Raw genomic sequence first — 9,960 nt, forward strand, 5'->3', positions numbered from 1 at the left:
GATAGAATTTAAGTTAGTTAAGAACTTTTGATTATTTTTCTAGTTTTCATACTTTTTGTAATTGAATTCAGAGCTATGACTCACTAAACCCCCTTTCATTGGGTTAGGGAGCTCTATTGTAATTCAATGAATCAATAATAGTTTTTATCTTCTTCTTCAATCTTTTCTCTTGAATTTTTGTTAGAAAGCTTCTCGATCTAATTCCATTGGTTAGTTGTCTTGGGAAAGAAACTATCCATAATTGGAATCCTTCGGAACCTTGGGAAAGGAATGGAGGATTCATGCTAGAGAAGCTTTCTCACAGTGAATTGGATTGGGGTTTGGATGGATATTATGACATGTAATCCTACCAAATTGTGGTTCATGAAACTGTGTGGTATAATCAGTGATCGAGCGTCATCTCTTCTTATGAACATTTAAACCAAGGGATTGGGAATTTGTTTGTTTTTAGAGAGAATTGGTGAGCCAAGGGATTGGGATCCAATCATATAAGATTGCCAAGCAAAATTCAATGAACGCATTGGTTGAGGAAGGGATAAAAATGTTTTGATTCGGAGATCTCAATATCTCCTGAAACCCAATGAATTCCCCATTTCTGATCTACCACTTTCTCTTTACATTCTGTAATTAAATTCATGCAATCACCCCGATCCCTTTTTAATTTCAGCAATTTAGCTTCTCGCTCTTTAATTCATGCAATTTAAGATTCCGCAATTTCAATTTCTTGCCATTTACGTTTCTCGCCAATTTTACATTCCGCAATTCTCATCTAAATCTTGATTCCGCTCAACTAGAACACACTTCTAATCCGAATTGCTCACTCAACCAATCCTTGTGGGATTCGACCTCACTCTATTGTGAGTTTTTACTTGACGATAACCGGTGCACTTGCCGGAAGGAATTTTTGCCGATCGTGCAATTTCCTAAAATCGTAGCATCAAGTTTATGGCGCCGTTGCCGGGGATTGGTTTTCGATTGACAATTCTCAAATTGGAAGTTAACTAGATTGAGCATTTTTCTTGTTTTGTTAATTCAGTTCAAGTTACTTGTTGAATTTTAATTTCTGCACTCTGTTACTTGCTTTCTTTCTTTATGCCTTTAAATTCAAGCAACTAACTCACTGACTCACTAACTATTTGAATTAATTCCTCAACTGCTCTAACCATACTCTTCCATTAACCAAGAGTATTTCACTTGTTTGTTGCCTGTGCTGTGTTCTTGTATGACAGGTAGGAGAGGAGAGACATCAACTCCTCCATATACCGAACCAGAGAGGACCCTTCATAAACTTAGAAGGGAAGCAAGAGGGAAGAGAGTACTGGGAGAAGAAGAATCTGAAGGAGAATCTGAGGACAATTTTGAGGAAGCTCTAGATCTCAACATGGATAGAGAAGTTCACAACCATGAGAGAGCTGATGGAAACAATGCCATTCCCGAGAGGAGTGTTCTTGGTTCATACATAAACCCAACCTCTGGGAATTGTGGTAGCAGCATTCAGAAACCACCCATTCAGGCCAACAATTTTGAACTCAAACCACAGCTAATATCACTGGTGGAGAATCATTGTTCATTTGGTGGGAGTGCTAATGAAGATCCAAACCAACATCTCACAAAATTCCTGAGAATTTGTGACACTGTGAAGTCCAATGGAGTCCAGGAAGATGCCTATAAACTGCTCTTGTTCCCATTTTCACTTAGGGACAAGGCAGCTAAGTGGCTGGAATCATTCTCAAGGGGGAGCCTAACAACCTGGGATGAGGTGGAAAGCAAGTTTTTGGCACGGTTCTACCCCCACAAAAGGTCAATAGGCTTCGATCTAAGGTTCAGACTTTTAGACAACAAGATGGTGAAACTCTCTACGAGGCATGGGAGAGGTTCAAGGATTTGACAAGGAAATGCCCACCAGACATGTTCCATGACTGGGTGCAATTGCATATTTTCTATGATGGACTTTCTTATGAATCAAGGAAGGCTGTAGACCATTCATCAGGAGGTTCATTGAACAGGAAAAAGACTGTGGAAGAAGCCATTGAAGTGATTGAGACCGTGGCTGAGAATGAGTACTACTATGCTTCAGAGAGACACAACACTAAGGGAGTCATGGAGCTGAACCATGTTGATACAATTCTAGCCCAAAACAAGGTGTTTGCCAAGCAACTAGCAGAGCTCACCAGGAAATTAGAAACAAATCAAGTGGCTACAATACACACACAAGATCAAGAGGAAGTAAGCACTGAAGGAGGTGATTGGGAAGAGGCCAACTATGTGAGAAATCAACAAAGGCGACCATATGATCCACATTCCAACACTTACAGCCCAGGCTGGAAAAACCACCCAAACTTTGGGTGGGGAAACCAGCAAACCCAACCACAAAACCACAAACCTTACAACCCCAACCAACATAACAATTCCACATACCAAAACTCCAACCAAAGATCATACCAAGCCACACAAAACACTTACTCCCAACCACCATATCATGGCCAAAATAATCAACCTGCCCAACCTAATCCGAACCAACAATTTCAAGATCAATTAAACAGGATAGAAGGAATGGTTGCAAACATGGGTCAGGACATAAGTGAGTTGAAAAGCTTTAGGGATGATGTGAGATCTACCTTAAGGAACCATGGTGAAAAACTCAAGAGGATGGAGTCTCGAGTAGGAGAGCTATCTCAACAGGCCCCCAAGTCAACTGCAGTGTTCCCTAGTGACACAGAAAAGAATCCTAAAGGGGAACAAAAGGGAGTGAGATGGGAAGAATGCAAGGCCATCACCATATTGAAGGAAGTCTCAGAAGAAGAAGGAATCAGACCCTCAGAACAGGAGCCAGAAATCTTGAAGGAAGGTGTGGAAGAAGCTAAGCAGGAAAGTGAAACTGAGCAAGCCAAGGAACTGCAAAATAAAGGCATGCTGGAAACATACCAACCAAAAGCACCATTTCCTCAGAGGTTAGGAGGAGGTGAAAAAGGGAAAACCTATTCAAGGTTTTTAGAGACATTTAAGTCTCTCCATATCAATATTCCCTTTCTTGAGATTCTCCAGCAGATGCCTACACATATCAAGTATTTGAAGGAATTGCTGAGCAAGAAAAGAGTTTTGAAGGGAGGACAAACTGTAATAATGAACAAAGAATGCAGTGCCCTCATCAAGAAGGACATAGTCTCTAAGAAAACAGACCCAGGAAGTTTTCATATCCCCTGCATCATAGGGGAAACAAAAATTGACAGAGGATTCTGTGATCTAGGAGCTAGCATAAATGTGATGCCTCTGACTCTTATGAAGAGGCTACAACTGAATGAGGTGAGATCCACTGATGTAATCATACAACTGGCTGACAAAACTCAGAAGCAAGCTGAAGGGGTAGTTGAGAATGTGCTGGTGAAAGTGGGAAATTATTTCTTCCCCACAGACTTTGTCATTTTGGACATGGAGGAAAGCTACCTACACCCTATCATTCTGGGAAGGCCATTTCTAGCCACTGCTAGAGCGCTCATAGATGTAGAACAAGGAGAGCTAATTTTGAGAATACATGATGAACAGCTCATTTTCCATGTTTTCAAACCTACATCTGAGCCTGAACCAGAACCTGAAAAGCCTAAGGATGATAGTAGCCATCTGTGTTTGGAGGAAAGCAATCCAGCAGCTGAAACTCTGAAACTGTCCTTGGAAGGCAAACAAGAATTGCAAGAGTTAAAGCCACAAGAATCAATAGAAACAGCTCAGAAGGATCCTCCTGGCATAAGGGTCAATGAAGAAATCCTCAAGAGAGAGGGAAGAATTGTAAAGAAATTGCCAAGAGGGTGGAGAAACAAGAAAATTCCCACTGAAGGTTTCTCTCCGGGAGATAAAGTGATATCAAGTCATTATCTGCCAATCCCACCTGGCCTCAAAACCATTCCTTCCCAGCTCCCTCAAGTGTTCACAATCAGGAAAGTTCTTTCTATGGAACATTTGGAAATCATGAAGGAATCAAATGGGGACGTTTTCATAGTGAGAGGAGAGGACATCAAGCACTACAATCCACCCTAACAAGGGACAACCGTCAAGCTAATGACGTTAAAGAAGCGCTTGTTGGGAGGCAACCCAACCTGAAGTAATACTCCTTTGCTGTTTCTTTTATTTGTTTCAATAAAAAGGTGAAGTAGTTTCTGTGCATTACAAAGAATTAAGTTTGGTGTTTCACACCAAACAATGAATTCGTGGATCAATATTTCAAAGGGGAATGTGTGACTCTAAGTTTGGTGTTCCACCATACAGATCAACTGAACACAACAACCTTTGAATTATATGAAAGGAACAACCATTCTAAGCAATCACAGAAATGCTTAAAATCCTTAGTAGCAACTTCATTCCAAGGAGAATTCAAGGATTCATAGAGCAGAGGAGTAAGTAGGAGACTAAGTTTGGTGTTCACACACCAACTTAAGACTCAGACACTTGCCCATACATAGTTGAGCTAACCACTCAAGTGCTTGAGAAGCAAGCAACTTCATCACTCTTTGCAGGAAGGAAACAAGGATCTTAGAAAGAACATGAAGCAACAACTAGGAGAAGAAGGAGAAATCAAATTGTTTCCTGGCAACAAAGAGAAAACAAGAAATTTCACAAGGTGGTGTTGTTCCTTGACCATTCTTTAAAAGGCAAACAAAAGCATGCTTGTTCTGGTTTAAACTGTAATTGTTGAATCTTTCTGGAATGTGAAGTTTTTAGTATGAGTGTTGGTTTACTGCTTTGAATAAAGTGAATGCCTAGATATTTGGATATAACTTCACCTTCTTAAACAAATGCTTGCCATGCTTGTTCTGTTTCCAAAAATAAAAGAAAAGTTTGAACAAAAGTAACTTGGCTCAATTAGTGACAAATCAAGTAGAATTAAGTGGTGGTATGCATGCTTGATTATTTAGTCAGCTCACTGGAAATTGAGTGTAGAATTATCATTTTTGTGTAGAAGTTGAATACTGTCTATGGATCTTGATGAATAAATGTCTTTGGCCATAAAAAAAGAAAGAAAAAGAAGAAGAAAAAGCCACTGAAAAAGGCAACCAAAAAGCAAAAAAAAAAATTGAGAAAATAAGCTAGGCACCAATGGTTTGAACTTCTGAGACAAATGCCTGTGGTGTTTATGTATTAAGGATATGCTTGGATGAATAGGTTCTGAGGAGTGTTTCAACACTTGGTAACTTGGGTTAACTAACCCGGGATTATCAACCAAAAGTCCATTATCAAGAGCAACCTAAATACAAAACATTTAGTCACACAAAGAGGTGCTGGGCACCAATGTCTCAAGAAGAAATGTGAACTAAAATGCCTGTAGTGGATATGTGTAGTGCACTGATAAGAAAAAGAAAATGCCAAAGGCTTGTGCAACACATGACACTGAGCAAACAAGGAGCAAAGGAGCTCTAAGAAAAAGAAAAACAAAGAAGAGAAAAGTGCCAAGGACATAAGAATAACAAGAGGCCATAGCAGTGTTTAATGGATGCAGTGAAAAAGTGATAATCTTGCCTGATAAGAATGAAAAAGTGATGCTGCAACTTTCTGCAAAAAACCCTTCTGATGAACTTCAAATGCTTGCTAATATAGCCAATGTAATTACTTTCTGTTTCATACTTTCTTCTCAAATAACTCAGGACTTGCTTAGGGACAAGCAAGTATTAAGTTTGGTGTTCTGATGCCAAGGCATCTTAGGCTAGTTTCACTAGCATTTTTCTGTTAGTTTTAGTTGTTTTATGCATTTTCTTGAGCTTAAAGTAACCAAGAATGGTTAAATGAATAACAAAGCAATGAACCATCCAAACAGTATGATTTTGATGCAAATTCCATGAGTTTTTAGTTATATTACTTGAATGCTATGAATGGAAGATTTCTCATGAAATTTTGCAAGACTTTGATGCAGTTGTTTGGATGATTTTAGGGAAGAAGAGGCTAGGCAAGGAAGCAACAAAATCAATAAAGGAAGCTTGAATATCACATGTGGAGTTTAAGTTCCAGTTTAAGCTTAAACTGGAACTTAAACTGCCAAGCCATATAATGCTGGGAACTATCAGTGGCGTTTAAGCTCCAGTTTAAGCTTAAACTGGAGCTTAAACGCCAAAATCATGAAAGCTGAGGAAAGGCTGAAAGTGGCGTTTAACCTCTAGTTTAACCTTAAACTGGAAGTTAAACGCCAGAAATGAGAAATGCACCAGGGAGCCATTTCCACGTTTAAGCTTCAGTTTAACCTTAAACTGAAGCTTAAACGTGTTCGACCAAATTCACACTCCAGGGTTGCTTTCTTCATTTCCACGTTTAAGCTCCAGTTTAAGCTTAAACTGGAGCTTAAACGTGTTCGACCAAAATTCCACACTCCAGGGTTGCTTTCTTCATTTCCACGTTTAAGCTTCAGTTTAACCTTAAACTGAAGCTTAAACGTGTTCGACTACTTTACCCTCCAGGGTTGCTTTCTTCCATTTCCACGTTTAAGCTTCAGTTTAACCTTAAACTGAAGCTTAAACGTGCTTGAGTTATACCACCTCCAGGAGTGTCCAACGTTTAAGTTCCAGTTTAAGCTTAAACTGGAACTTAAACGTGCTTCCACAAAAGGCATCACTGGAAGTGTCTGGCGTTTAAGTTGCAGTTTAAGCTTAAACTGCAACTTAAACGCCACTATTTGAAAAGGTTTCTGGGCCAAAGATATTGCAGTTTAAGTTAGCATTTGAGCACAAACATTAGCTTAAACGTACTCTGGTATGAAACCCAATTGAATATCATGGTTTATGGGATTGGGCCTGAAGAATTGATGAGTCTGGAATTTCAATTTGTTGAGTCATGTGTCATTACTTGATTATCACTAAGTTGGCTCAATGAATGTTACAGGATTGGATCAGCAGCCTCATCAGGATCATGGATCATAAACCCAAAGCAAAAAGGAAATCAGGGAAAGGCGTCAAAGCCCAAGAAACACAACAGAAGCTCAATTTAGAAAGTGTATAAATAGGATAGAATTTAAGTTAGTTAAGAACTTTTGATTATTTTTCTAGTTTTCATACTTTTTGTAATTGAATTCAGAGCTATGACTCACTAAACCCCTTTTCATTGGGTTAGGGAGCTCTATTGTAATTCAATGAATCAATAATAGTTTTTATCTTCTTCTTCAATCTTTTCTCTTGAATTTTTGTTAGAAAGCTTCTCGATCTAATTCCATTGGTTAGTTGTCTTGGGAAAGAAACTATCCATAATTGGAATCCTTCGGAACCTTGGGAAAGGAATGGAGGATTCATGCTAGAGAAGCTTTCTCACAGTGAATTGGATTGGGGTTTGGATGGATATTATGACATGTAATCCTACCAAATTGTGGTTCATGAAACTGTGTGGTATAATCAGTGATCAAGCGTCATCTCTTCTTATGAACATTTAAACCAAGGGATTGGGAATTTGTTTGTTTTTAGAGAGAATTGGTGAGCCAAGGGATTGGGATCCAATCATATAAGATTGCCAAGCAAAATTCAATGAACGCATTGGTTGAGGAAGGGATAAAAATGTTTTGATTCGGAGATCTCAATATCTCCTGAAACCCAATGAATTCCCCATTTCTGATCTACCACTTTCTCTTTACATTCTGCAATTAAATTCATGCAATCACCCCGATCCCTTTTTAATTTCAGCAATTTAGCTTCTCGCTCTTTAATTCATGCAATTTAAGATTCCGCAATTTCAATTTCTTGCCATTTACGTTTCTCGCCAATTTTACATTCCGCAATTCTCATCTAAATCTTGATTCCGCTCAACTAGAACACACTTCTAATCCGAATTGCTCACTCAACCAATCCTTGTGGGATTCGACCTCACTCTATTGTGAGTTTTTACTTGACGATAACCGGTGCACTTGCCGGAAGGAATTTTTGCCGATCGTGAAATTTCCTAAAATCGTAGCATCATTGTTTTAACCGGTCTTGAAATGCATCCATGGCTCCTTCGTTTGGGGAGTTCTTCTTGTTGTTGATTTTGGAAGTATCTTTTGGTGTGGTTTCTGCATTTTTATGCGGCATTCTTTCCTCTAGATCTGAGGTGTGGTCGTTGTCATGGTCATCCTCCATGGTGATGGGATGACTTCTAGGTTCCCCGACAACGGCGCTAATGTTCCGATGGTTACCTGAAACTATAGGTCGATCTCGGATGAGATCTTCTGTAATGGTCGGAGTTGTTGTGTCCGACTTATTGGGCTTGGTGGCGGTGCTGATTCCTTCATTACTGGATGGTGGGGGGTACCTGCAAGGGACTCCGATGCTTAAGTTAGCAAGGGTATTAAGCAGGTATTGAGTAGAATAAGAGTATGAGTTATACCTAGGTGCTCCAGTGTATTTATAAAGGTGTAGAGAAACCTTCCTTAGATAAGATAAGTTAGTTATCTTATCTTATCTTTATCTTATCTTCAAGTGAGGTCATCTTATCTTCAAGGGAAACACCTTTATCTCTACGGGCTTTGGACTGCTTTTGGATTTCGGGACGTGTTCCTCTGTTTGGCCCCTTTTATTGGGCATTCTTGTGATTTGGCCGAGCTCTTTGAGAAGAGGTCGGGTCATCTTGACCTGAAGAGGTCGGTCGCTTTGTCTGTGGAACATCCCGGGTCGGACAGCTTTGACCCAGGGTATGAACAGTATAAGAACCGGAGGTTCTTAGTATGGTAACAGTTCCGAGTGATATAAGATATAAGACTCCGGGACGCCAAAGGGAATCCTAGACTTTATATCCATCACAAGATTTATCTTAAGGCATACTAAAAACATTAAAGCTTATATATAAAACCTTAACATTATAAAAGGGTAATCTAACTTAAAAGATTTTCTAGTCTAATAGTCTCCGCTGTCCCACAGCCTTCACCAACCAATCTTCCATGCGATCCCATCGCCACCGCCTTCTGAACCTCCTTAATCCCAGTAGAAAGCACAATTATATACAATGCAAGTAAAACACAAGTAAAAGCATATAAGGCAAGTAATTCAAGTAGCAATTAGGCATGTTATACAATTAGGCATACAATTAAAAGTTGACAAAGCAAACAAACAGATAGAAAATGTACATGATGAATGCCTGTCCCACTGGATGTGATATCACATTGTCGGTTCAACTGCCAACCCGACACACCTCCATGGAGATGTCGCCCTTCGGAATCATCATTGGGAACCCCGAGATATGGTGCTCGGATCATCGTCCAGGATTTTGTGCCTGCACACTCTATTGATCCAAAGGGATGCGAGCGGGATACTCTTGCCTCAGACCTCACATCTCAACGTAAGCGGGATCAACCACCGTCATTATGCCACCGTCGCTACCTCGACAGGCAGGGTTAACCACTGTCCCTGCCGGGCACATAGCGTCTTATAATCTCAATATAAACAGTAGTTCAGTGGTTTTTCAGAAAATATTTTCAATTCATCAATGACTCATCATTGCACATTCGAGTCGTCAACTCGTCTCAACTACTACCAAATCAACATTTCCATCCCGAGTCCTTGACTCATCTCAATTACTGTCAATTCAATCTTTTTTCCGAACTCATCAGTTCTCATCTCATATATCAATCATTCTTCACATACCATCAAACCATCCTCAGTACACCTGAAACCTAATCATCCATTTTCTAATTATCATAATAATCATCAAATAAATCTCTTAGGTCCTTTCCCATGTTTTAATATTCAAAATTAAGCCCAAGAGCCTTAAAATAGTGTCACAGAAGATTACAATTTTGTTAGGAAGGTGAAATAGTTGAAAACAAAATTTAAATTTGAGAAACAGGACGTGTGCGATTGCACAGGGATATGTATAGAGGTGTGCATATGCATAGGTACCAAATTTTGCAATTCTATTCGCTCGCACAAGGCGTGCTCGTGCCCTCAACAGACTGCCCTTCCCAACGTGTGCGTGCGCACAGGTTGTAAACGTTCATTGGGTATGTGCGTGCACAGGCTATGCTAG

At 39.7% G+C, this 9,960-nt stretch overlaps 1 non-coding gene across 1 annotated transcript; it reads right to left on the reverse strand.

Moving 5' to 3' along the window:
- Positions 1–1,806: 1,806 nt before the first annotated feature.
- On the reverse strand, positions 1,807–1,910 carry LOC112794008 (small nucleolar RNA R71). Its single transcript, XR_003198691.1, has one exon. It is a non-coding gene; the product is annotated as a small nucleolar RNA R71 (small nucleolar RNA).
- Between the last annotated feature and the right edge of the window lie 8,050 nt (positions 1,911–9,960).

This window comes from Arachis hypogaea, chromosome 3 (genome assembly GCF_003086295.3).
Source record: "Arachis hypogaea cultivar Tifrunner chromosome 3, arahy.Tifrunner.gnm2.J5K5, whole genome shotgun sequence".
Lineage (NCBI taxonomy): Eukaryota > Viridiplantae > Streptophyta > Magnoliopsida > Fabales > Fabaceae > Arachis > Arachis hypogaea.